At 46.9% G+C, this 9,914-nt stretch overlaps 11 non-coding genes and 2 pseudogenes across 11 annotated transcripts; all 13 read left to right on the top strand.

The window, feature by feature from the left end:
* The first annotated feature begins 387 nt into the window (after window positions 1-387).
* On the top strand, window positions 388-550 carry LOC134952242 (U1 spliceosomal RNA). The gene has a single exon (XR_010184809.1). It is a non-coding gene; the product is annotated as a U1 spliceosomal RNA (small nuclear RNA).
* A 675-nt stretch (window positions 551-1,225) lies between these two features.
* Window positions 1,226-1,389, top strand: LOC134951107 (U1 spliceosomal RNA). Its single transcript, XR_010183907.1, has one exon. It is a non-coding gene; the product is annotated as a U1 spliceosomal RNA (small nuclear RNA).
* A 152-nt stretch (window positions 1,390-1,541) lies between these two features.
* Window positions 1,542-1,683, top strand: LOC134952727 (U1 spliceosomal RNA; annotated as a pseudogene).
* Window positions 1,684-2,375: 692 nt separating this feature from the next.
* LOC134951506 (U1 spliceosomal RNA) lies at window positions 2,376-2,539 on the top strand. The gene has a single exon (XR_010184234.1). It is a non-coding gene; the product is annotated as a U1 spliceosomal RNA (small nuclear RNA).
* Window positions 2,540-2,691: 152 nt separating this feature from the next.
* Window positions 2,692-2,854, top strand: LOC134953236 (U1 spliceosomal RNA). The gene has a single exon (XR_010185509.1). It is a non-coding gene; the product is annotated as a U1 spliceosomal RNA (small nuclear RNA).
* A 671-nt stretch (window positions 2,855-3,525) lies between these two features.
* On the top strand, window positions 3,526-3,689 carry LOC134951769 (U1 spliceosomal RNA). The gene has a single exon (XR_010184447.1). It is a non-coding gene; the product is annotated as a U1 spliceosomal RNA (small nuclear RNA).
* A 152-nt stretch (window positions 3,690-3,841) lies between these two features.
* Window positions 3,842-4,004, top strand: LOC134953613 (U1 spliceosomal RNA). Its single transcript, XR_010185682.1, has one exon. It is a non-coding gene; the product is annotated as a U1 spliceosomal RNA (small nuclear RNA).
* A 2,621-nt stretch (window positions 4,005-6,625) lies between these two features.
* Window positions 6,626-6,789, top strand: LOC134950297 (U1 spliceosomal RNA). The gene has a single exon (XR_010183240.1). It is a non-coding gene; the product is annotated as a U1 spliceosomal RNA (small nuclear RNA).
* Window positions 6,790-6,941: 152 nt separating this feature from the next.
* On the top strand, window positions 6,942-7,104 carry LOC134952926 (U1 spliceosomal RNA). Its single transcript, XR_010185299.1, has one exon. It is a non-coding gene; the product is annotated as a U1 spliceosomal RNA (small nuclear RNA).
* Window positions 7,105-7,768: 664 nt separating this feature from the next.
* LOC134951505 (U1 spliceosomal RNA) lies at window positions 7,769-7,932 on the top strand. The gene has a single exon (XR_010184233.1). It is a non-coding gene; the product is annotated as a U1 spliceosomal RNA (small nuclear RNA).
* A 152-nt stretch (window positions 7,933-8,084) lies between these two features.
* On the top strand, window positions 8,085-8,247 carry LOC134953074 (U1 spliceosomal RNA). The gene has a single exon (XR_010185410.1). It is a non-coding gene; the product is annotated as a U1 spliceosomal RNA (small nuclear RNA).
* Window positions 8,248-8,918: 671 nt separating this feature from the next.
* Window positions 8,919-9,082, top strand: LOC134951318 (U1 spliceosomal RNA). Its single transcript, XR_010184081.1, has one exon. It is a non-coding gene; the product is annotated as a U1 spliceosomal RNA (small nuclear RNA).
* Window positions 9,083-9,234: 152 nt separating this feature from the next.
* On the top strand, window positions 9,235-9,376 carry LOC134953339 (U1 spliceosomal RNA; annotated as a pseudogene).
* The last annotated feature ends 538 nt before the right edge of the window (window positions 9,377-9,914 follow it).

The raw sequence follows: 9,914 nt of genomic DNA, 5'->3' as shown, positions 1-9,914 counted from the left end.
GGAGGGTGGAGGTGTTTAATGCGAACTAGGGGTCATCCAAGCGCCGCAAAAGGCCGCCATGCCCTGCACGCCCCTTTTCTCTTTTCATATGCAGACGAGGGTTGAAGCCAACTTTGACCCACTGCTTGGATGACATCACCATATGCAAATCCATCTGCTGCAGGCCTTCCCCCAGGAATGCTTGCACTAGTTGTTGCATTTGGTTTGTTGTTTGGGGGTGCTTCAGTATTAGGCAGCCTTCTGCCCTCCCATGTTCATCTGAAAATATGTGTTCTCCCTGCAGTTGTTGTCCCCAGATGAGAGTTCCCTTGTGCTGCCTCAGTTGAATCTTCTTAACTTGACAGGGGGGTGCCCAAGCAGCGACCCTCCCCAGCTCTAGCCCAACTCCTACTTACCTGCCAGGTGAGATACTATGATCATGAAGGTGCTTCTCCCAGGGCAAGGCTCACCCATTGCACTCTGGGTGTGCTGCCCCTGTGATTTCCCCAAATGTGGGAAACTTGACTGCATAATTTGTGTTTCCACTGGTCGGCTTTCATATAATTCAGATCTCTTTGTCTCAGGTCTCTCTCCAGCCTAGTTTGCAGTCTGTTTCCACTTCTTTTTTTTTTGAGCCCCTCCCTTCTATACCCTTGTGCACTATCCTGATTTCTCCTCCTGTCTGCTTACTTTGTGCCTTCCAATGCACAATGCAAACTACAGGTAGTGCTGCAGGGCCCACAAACTTTTACTTGCATTACAGAGCAGCTCTGGAGCTGTTACAGTGCCAAGCTGCTGCAAGAAATCAGCTTGAATGCTTCAGGGGCTGGGGCATTGCCAACATGAGCCCCACACCGAAGGAGGGTGGGGGTGTTTAATGCGAACTAAGGGTCATCCAAGCGCCGCAAAAGGCCGCCATTCCCTGCATACCCCTTTTCTCTTTTCATATGCAGATGAGGGTTCCAGCCAACTTTGACCCACTGCTTGGATGACATCACCATATGCAAATCCATCTGCTGCAGGCCTTCCCCCAGGAATGCTTGCACTAGTTGTTGCATTTGGTTTGTTGTTTGGGGGTGCTTCAGTATTAGGCAGCCTTCTGCCCTCCCATGTTCATCTGAAAATATGTGTTCTCCCTGCAGTTGTTGTCCCCAGATGAGAGTTCCCTTGTGCTGCCTCAGTTGAATCTCCTTTACTTGACAGAGATGTGCCTGAGCAGCGGCCCTCCCCAGCTCTATCCCAAATCATACTTATTTTGCATAGGAGATACCATGGTCATGAAGATTGTTCTCCCAGGTTGAGGTTCATTCATTGCATTCTGGGTATGCTGACCCCTGTGATTTCCCCAAATGTGGGAAACTTGACTGCATTATTTGTGGTAGTGGGGGACTGTGTTTGTGCTTTCCTCTGGTCAGCTCTGGTAAAAGTCAGATTTCTTTGTCTCAGATCTTCCTCTAGCCTTGTTCTTCTTTCGAGAGTTCCCTTGTGCTGCCTCAGTTGGATCTCCTTCACTTGACAGGGGGGTGCCCGAGCTGCGACCCTCCCCAGCTCTAGCCAAACTCCTACTTACCTGCCAGGTGAGATACTATGATCATGTAGGTGCTTCTCCCAGGGCAAGGCTCACCCATTGCACTCTGGGTGTGCTGCCCCTGTGATTTCCCCAAATGTGGGAAACTTGACTGCATAATTTGTGTTTCCCCTGGTCGGCTCTCGTATAATTCATATCTCTTTGTCTCAGGTCTCTCTCCAGCCTAGTTTGCTGTCTGTTTCCACTTCTCTTTTCTTGAGCCGCTCCCTTCTATGCCCTTGCGCACTATTCTGACCTCTCCCGTCTGCTTACTTTGTGCCTTCCAACGCACAATGCAAACTACAGGTAGTGCTGCAGGGCCCACACCCTTTTACTTGCCTTACAGAGTAGCTCTGGAGCTGTTACAGTGCCCAGCTGCTGCAAGAAATCAGCTTGAATGCTTCAGGGGCTGGGGCATAGCCAACATGAGCCCCACACCGAAGGAGGGTGGAGATGTTTAATGCGAATTAGGGGTCATCCAAGCGCCGCAAAAGGCCGCCATGCCCTGCACGCCCCTCTTCTCTATTCATATGCAGATGAGTGTTGAAGCCAACTTTGACCCACTGCTTGGATGACATCACCATATGCAAATCCATCTGCTGCAGGCCTTCCCCCAGGAATGCTTGCACTAGTTGTTGCATTTGGTTTGTTGTTTGGGGGTGCTTCAGTATTAGGCAGCCTTCTGCCCTCCCATGTTCATCTGAAAATATGTGTTCTCCCTGCAGTTGTTGTCCCCAGATGAGAGTTCGCTTGTGCTGCCTCAGTTGAATCTCCTTTACTTGACAGAGATGTGCCTGAGCAGCGGCCCTCCCCAGCTCTATCCCAAATCATACTTATTTTGCATAGGAGATACCATGGTCATGAAGATTGTTTTCCCAGGGTGAGGTTCATTCATTGCATTCTGGGTATGCTGACCCCTGTGATTTCCCCAAATGTGGGAAACTGGACTGCATTATTTGTGGTAGTGAGGGACTGTGTTTGTGCTTTCCTCTGGTCAGCTCTGGTAAAAGTCAGATTTCTTTGTCTCAGATCTTCCTCTAGCCTTGTTCTTCTTTCGAGAGTTCCCTTGTGCTGCCTCAGTTGGATCTCCTTCACTTGACAGGGGGGTGCCCGAGCAGCGACCCTCCCCAGCTCTAGCCCAGCTCCTACTTACCTGCCAGGTGAGATACTATGATCATGAAGGTGCTTCTCCCAGGGCAAGGCTCACCCATTGCACTCTGGGTGTGCAACTCCTGCGGTTTCCCCAAATGTTGGACACTTGACTGCATAATTTGTGTTTCACCTGGTCGGCTCTCGTATAATTCAGATCTCTTTGTCTCAGGTCTCTCTCCAGCCTAATTTGCAGTCTGTTTCCACTTCTCTTTTCTTGAGTTGCTCCCTTCTATGCCCTTGCGCACTATCCTGACTTCTCCCGTCTGCTTACTTTGTGCCTTCCAACGCACAATGCAAACTACAGGTAGTGCTGCAGGGCCCACACCCTTTTACTTGCCTTACAGAGCAGCTCTGGAGCTGTTACAGTGCCCAGCTGCTGCAAGAAATCAGCTTGAATGCTTCAGGGGCTGGGGCATAGCCATCATGAGCCCCACACCGAAGGAGGGTGGAGGTGTTTAATGCGAACTAGGGGTCATCCAAGCACCGCAAAAGGCCGCCATGCCCTGCATGCCAATTTTCTCTTTTCATATGCAGACGAGGGTTGAAGCCAACTTTGACCCACTGCTTGGATGACATCACCATATGCAAATCCATCTGCTGCAGGCCTTCCCCCAGGAATGCTTGCACTAGTTGTTGCATTTGGTTTGTTGTTTGGGGGTGCTTCAGTATTAGGCAGCCGTCTGCCCTCCCATGTTCATCTGAAAATATGTGTACCTCCTGCCGTTGTTGTCCCCAGATGAGAGTTCCCTTGTGCTGCCTCAGTTGAATCTCCTTTACTTGACAGAGATGTGCCTGAGCAGCGGCCCTCCCCAGCCCTATCCCAAATCATACTTATTTTGCATAGGAGATACCATGGTCATGAAGATTGTTCTCCCAGGGTGAGGTTCATTCATTACATTCTGGGTATGCTGACCCCTGTTATTTCCCCAAATGTGGTAAACTTGACAGCATTATTTGTGGTAGTGGGGGACTGTGTTTGTGCTTTCCTCTGGTCAGCTCTGGTAAAAGTCAGATTTCTTTGTCTCAGATCTTCCTCTAGCCTTGTTCTTCTTTCGAGAGTTCCCTTGTGCTGCCTCAGTTGGATCTCCTTCACTTGACAGGGGGGTGCCCAAGCAGCGACCCTCCCCAGCTCTAGCCCAACTCCTTCTTACCTGCTAGGTAAGATACTATGATCATGAAGGTGCTTCTCCCAGGGCAAGGCTCACCAATTGCACTCTGGGTGTGCTGCTCCTGCGATTTCCCCAAATGTGGGAAACTTGACTGCATAATTTGTGTTTCCCCTGGTCGGCTCTCGTATAATTCAGATCTCTTTGTCTCATGTCTCTCTCCAGCTTAGTTTGCTGTCTGTTTACACTTCTGTTTTCTTGAGCCACTCCCTTCTATGCCTTGCGCACTATCTTGACTTCTCCCGTCTGCTTACTTTGTGCCTTCCAACGCACAATGCGAACTACAGGTAGTGCTGCAGGGCCCACACCCTTTTAGTTGCCTTACAGAGCAGCTCTGGAGCTATTACAGTGCCCAGCTGCTGCAAGTAATCAGCTTGATTGCTTCAGGGGCTGGGGCATAGCCAACATGAGCCCCACACCGAAGTAGGGTGGAGGTGTTTAATGCGAACTAGGGGTCATCCAAGCGCCACAAAAGGCCGCCATGCCCTGCACGCCCCTTTTCTCTTTTCATATGCAGACGAGGGTTGAAGCCAACTTTGACCCACTGCTTGGATGACATCACCATATGCAAATCCATCTGCTGCAGGCCTTCCCCCAGGAATGCTTGTATAGTTGTTGCATTTGGTTTGTTGTTTGGGGGTGCTTCAGTATTAGGCAGCCTTCTGCCCTCCCATGTTCATCTGAAAATATGTGTTCTCCCTGCAGTTGTTGTCCCCAGATGAGAGTTCCCTTGTGCTGCCTCAGTTGAATCTCCTTTACTTGACAAGGGAGGCATTTTGGATTTTTTCTTTGGGTACCCTTACACCTGATGGTCTGAATGAGAGCATCGAACTGAACAACATTGGCAGTCTCTGAAGATTTTATCTATTGATTTACCTAATATATTATTTATTGAATATCCATTTATTGTATGTTTAATAAATAAACAAAATTATTAGAAGTAGCTATTTTGGAAACAGCTTTCCTCTTAGGATGAAACTGTATAATCCTGTTGTGTGTATTCCTTTAATGTTCCTTAGTAAAATCCACTAGTAATGATGAACATCAGATTTCTTCCTCCATCCTCTTTTTACACTTTCTCTTGGTTCTATATATATATATTTTTTTTCTATTTTTATTTTTTCCCCCTCCTTCTCCCAAAAGGCCCCCCTCCCTCTCCCCCCCTCCCTGTTTTAAATTTTAAAATCTTTAAATATTTAAATCTTCGAATCCTTAAATTGTCTGTTTAATATTTATTTTTTCTTCAATTCTTTTTGTTGTTTAAACAGCAATGTAATTATTCCAGGGGTTAAAATAATGAAATATAGAAATAATATTAACAAAAATTAAAGGTAAAAATGAATTGATAGAATGATCCCATTAAAAGTAAATAAATAATATGGATGTTAAGCTGAGCAGGTTGGATTCGAACATGGGACTAGCTGCATAGAGTGCAGGTGATGTTTCCCCTGCGCCACAAGAACTGCTTTAGTAGTGGCATGGATTTATGTTACCCTAAAAGGTTTTATATAAGTAAATGGGGATCCTTAGTGCTGAGTCTCTGAATTATGTATATGTGATTATAGATATGAGGTATTGATTGAAAGATTATAGGTTAATCTGTATATAGATTATATATTTTCTGTTATTTTTTAAACCACCTTGTTGCTTATTTTATTATTATTTTTAATCACCATGTTGCTTATTTTTATATTATGAAATGCCTTTATATGTGCAATTGCAATTAGAAAGTTGTTCCATATGTGAGTCATTACATGTATGCATCCAATTAGTACATGTATGTATCCAATCAACTAATTAGTAATACTATTGGTCCGGTGCATTTTAAAAAGAGCCTGCTAGGCTGCTGATGTATCCTCTGACGAAACCGCTCTTGGATAACAGCGGAGAAACGCGTAAGGAAGGTGATTACCGGACACTCTGATTGCTGAGATATAAGCCCGTTCATGAACGAGCTACATCACGGCGGACGTCTGATGTAAAGACAGCGGTGAAGGGGAAAAAGCAATTTGAGACCGAGCAAAAGGAGGTCTCTACCCCACGGCAGGGAGAAATATCCCGACCGCGAGTGCCAATAAGATCCAGCCACGGTTAACGGGGGTCGTAGCATACCGCTGTGTTTCACCAACCATCACAGCGCTCTCCCCCTGTTTTCTTTCATTACTCACGTGAGTTACATATGAACTTTAACTGCAGTAAATAAGAGGCGTTGGTTACAACTGTTGCTGTTCATCCACAAGAAGGAATTTAATGTATCAATTACAATTGGAAAGTAACGATTAAATTACAACAGCTGTATCCAGGAGGATTTTTTGGACACTTTAATAAACATTCCGTTGTCATCAAGGGCAATATGAAATAGATCCTGATTACATTTAGATATGGATAGTGGTGCCTATATATGTTGACTCCATTGTATTTTATTGAATGTGGGTTTCTTCTGTCTATATATATTTTTTTAAAAATAAAGAGCTTGTATATTTTATTTTTTGCGCTCCCTTGATAACAAGTGTGATTATCTTTAAAATTTGGTTTATTATTGGTAGAACAGTACTACCTATGGGAGCACCATTTTATAATATATGGTGAAAATTAATAGATGTATAAAGATTAAATAAGCAACAAATTGGTGAAATAGATAAGTTTTGATAGGAGCACTGGGTTCTATATATATTTATTGACATTTGGTTATATATATGTATAGACTTTATAAATTCTTGACAGAGATGTGCCTGAGCCCTCCCCAGCCCTATCCCAAATCATACTTATTTTGCATAGGAGATACCATGGTCATGAAGATTGTTCTCCCAGGGTGAGGTTCATTCATTGCATTCTGGGTATGCTGACCCCTGTGATTTCCCCAAATGTGGGAAACTCAACTGCATTATTTGTGGTAGTGGGGGACTGTGTTTGTGCTTTCCTCTGGTCAGCTCTGGTAAAAGTCAGATTTATTTGTCTCAGATCTTCCTCTAGCCTTGTTCTTCTTTCGAGAGTTTCCATGTGCTGCCTCAGTTGGATCTCCTTCACTTGACAGGGGGGTGCCCGAGCAGCGACCCTCCCCAGCTCTAGCCCAACTCCTACTTACCTGCCAGGTGAGATACTATGATCATGAAGGTGCTTCTCCCAGGGCAAGGCTCACCCATTGCACTCTGGGTGTGCTGCTCCTGCGGTTTCCCCAAATGTTGGACACTTGACTGCATAATTTGTGTTTCCCCTGGTCGGCTCTCGTATAATTCAGATCTCTTTGTCTCAGGTCTCTCTCCAGCCTAGTTTGCTGTCTGTTTCCACTTCTTTTTTCTTGAGCCCCTCCCTTCTATACCCTTGTGCACTATCCTGACTTCTCCTCCCGTCTGCTTACTTTGTGCCTTCCAACGCACAATGCAAACTACAGGTAGTGCTGCAGGGCCCACACCCTTTTACTTTCCTTACAGAGCAGCTCTGGAGTTGTTACAGTGCCCAGCTGCTGCAAGAAATCAGCTTGAATGCTTCAGGGGCTGGGGCATAGCCCCACACCGAAGGAGGGTGGAGGTGTTTAATGCGAACTAGGGGTCATCCAAGTGCCGCAAAAGGCCGCCATGCCCTGCACGCCTCTTTTCTCTTTTCATATGCAGACGAGGGTTGAAGCCAACTTTGACCCACTGCTTGGATGACATCACCATATGCAAATCCATCTGCTGCAGGCCTTCCCCCAGGAATGCTTGCACTAGTTGTTGCATTTGGTTTGTTGTTTGGGGGTGCTTCAGTATTAGGCAGCCTTCTGCCCTACCATGTTCATCTGAAAATATGTGTTCTCCCTGCAGTTGTTGTCCCCAGATGAGAGTTCCCTTGTGCTGCCTCAGTTGAATCTCCTTTACATGACAGAGATGTGCCTGAGCAGCGGCCCTCCCCAGCTCTATCCCAAATCATACTTATTTTGCATAGGAGATACCATGGTCATGAAGATTGTTTTCCCAGGGTGAGGTTCATTCATTGCATTCTGGGTATGCTGACCCCTGTGATTTCCCCAAATGTGGGAAACTGGACTGCATTATTTGTGGTAGTGAGGGACTGTGTTTGTGCTTTCCTCTGGTCAGCTCTGGTAAAAGTCAGATTTCTTTGTCTCAGATCTTCCTCTAGCCTTGTTCTTCTTTCGAGAGTTCCCTTGTGCTGCCTCAGTTGGATCTCCTTCACTTGACAGGGGGGTGCCCGAGCAGCGACCCTCCCCAGCTCTAGCCCAGCTCCTACTTACCTGCCAGGTGAGATACTATGATCATGAAGGTGCTTCTCCCAGGGCAAGGCTCACCCATTGCACTCTGGGTGTGCTACTCCTGCGGTTTTCCCAAATGTTGGACACTTGACTGCATAATTTGTGTTTCACCTGGTCGGCTCTCGTATAATTCAGATCTCTTTGTCTCAGGTCACTCTCCAGCCTAATTTGCAGTCTGTTTCCACTTCTCTTTTCTTGAGTTGCTCCCTTCTATGCCCTTGCGCACTATCCTGACTTCTCCCGTCTGCTTACTTTGTGCCTTCCAACGCACAATGCAAACTACAGGTAGTGCTGCAGGGCCCACACCCTTTTACTTGCCTTACAGAGCAGCTCTGGAGCTGTTACAGTGCCCAGCTGCTGCAAGAAATCAGCTTGAATGCTTCAGGGGCTGGGGCATAGCCATCATGAGCCCCACACCGAAGGAGGGTGGAGGTGTTTAATGCGAACTAGGGGTCATCCAAGCACCGCAAAAGGCCGCCATGCCCTGCATGCCAATTTTCTCTTTTCATATGCAGACGAGGGTTGAAGCCAACTTTGACCCACTGCTTGGATGACATCACCATATGCAAATCCATCTGCTGCAGGCCTTCCCCCAGGAATGCTTGCACTAGTTGTTGCATTTGGTTTGTTGTTTGGGGGTGCTTCAGTATTAGGCAGCCTTCTGCCCTCCCATGTTCATCTGAAAATATGTGTAACTCCTGCAGTTGTTGTCCCCAGATGAGAGTTCCCTTGTGCTGCCTCAGTTGAATCTCCTTTACTTGACAGAGATGTGCCTGAGCAGCGGCCCTCCCCAGCCCTATCCCAAATCATACTTATTTTGCATAGGAGATACCATGGTCATGAAGATTGTTCTCCCAGGGTGAGGTTCATTCATTGCATTCTGGGTATGCTGACCCCTGTTATTTCCCCAAATGTGGTAAACTTGACAGCATTATTTGTGGTAGTGGGGGACTGTGTTTGTGCTTTCCTCTGGTCAGCTCTGGTAAAAGTCAGATTTCTTTGTCTCAGATCTTCCTCTAGCCTTGTTCTTCTTTCGAGAGTTCCCTTGTGCTGCCTCAGTTGGATCTACTTCACTTGACAGGGGGGTGCCCGAGCAGCGACCCTCCCCAGCTCTAGCCCAACTCCTACTTACCTGCCAGGTGAGATACTATGATCATGAAGTTGCTTCTCCCTGGGCAAGGATCACCCATTGCACTCTGGGTGTGCTGCCCCTGTGATTTCCCCAAATGTGGGAAACTTGACTGCGTAATTTGTGTTTCCCCTGGTCGGCTCTCATATAATTCAGATCTCTTTGTCTCAGGTCTCTCTCCAGCCTAGTTTGCTGTCTGTTTCCACTTCTTTTTTCTTGAGCCCCTCCCTTCTATACCCTTGTGCACTATCCTGACTTCTCCTCCCGTCTGCTTACTTTGTGCCTTACAATGCACAATGCAAACTACAGGTAGTGCTGCAGGGCCCACACCCTTTTACTTGCCTTACAGAGCAGCTCTGGAGCTGTTACAGTGCCCAGCTGCTGCAAGAAATCAGCTTGAATGCTTCAGGGGCTGGGGCATGGCCAACATGAGCCCCACAGAGAAGGAGGGTGGGGGTATTTAATGCGAACTAGGGGTCATCCAAGCGCCGCAAAAGGCCGCCATGCCCTGCATACCCCTTTTCTCTTTTCATATGCAGATGAGGGTTCCAGCCAACTTTGGCCCACTGCTTGGATGACATCACCGTATGCAAATCCGTCTTCTGCAGACCTTCCCCCAGGAATGCTTGTACTAGTTGTTGCATTTGGTTTGTTGTTTGGGGGTGCTTCAGTATT

Source organism: Pseudophryne corroboree, chromosome 8, assembly GCF_028390025.1.
Source record: "Pseudophryne corroboree isolate aPseCor3 chromosome 8, aPseCor3.hap2, whole genome shotgun sequence".
NCBI classification, from domain to species: Eukaryota; Metazoa; Chordata; class Amphibia; order Anura; family Myobatrachidae; genus Pseudophryne; species Pseudophryne corroboree.
This window is presented reverse-complemented; position numbering and strand designations above follow the sequence as displayed.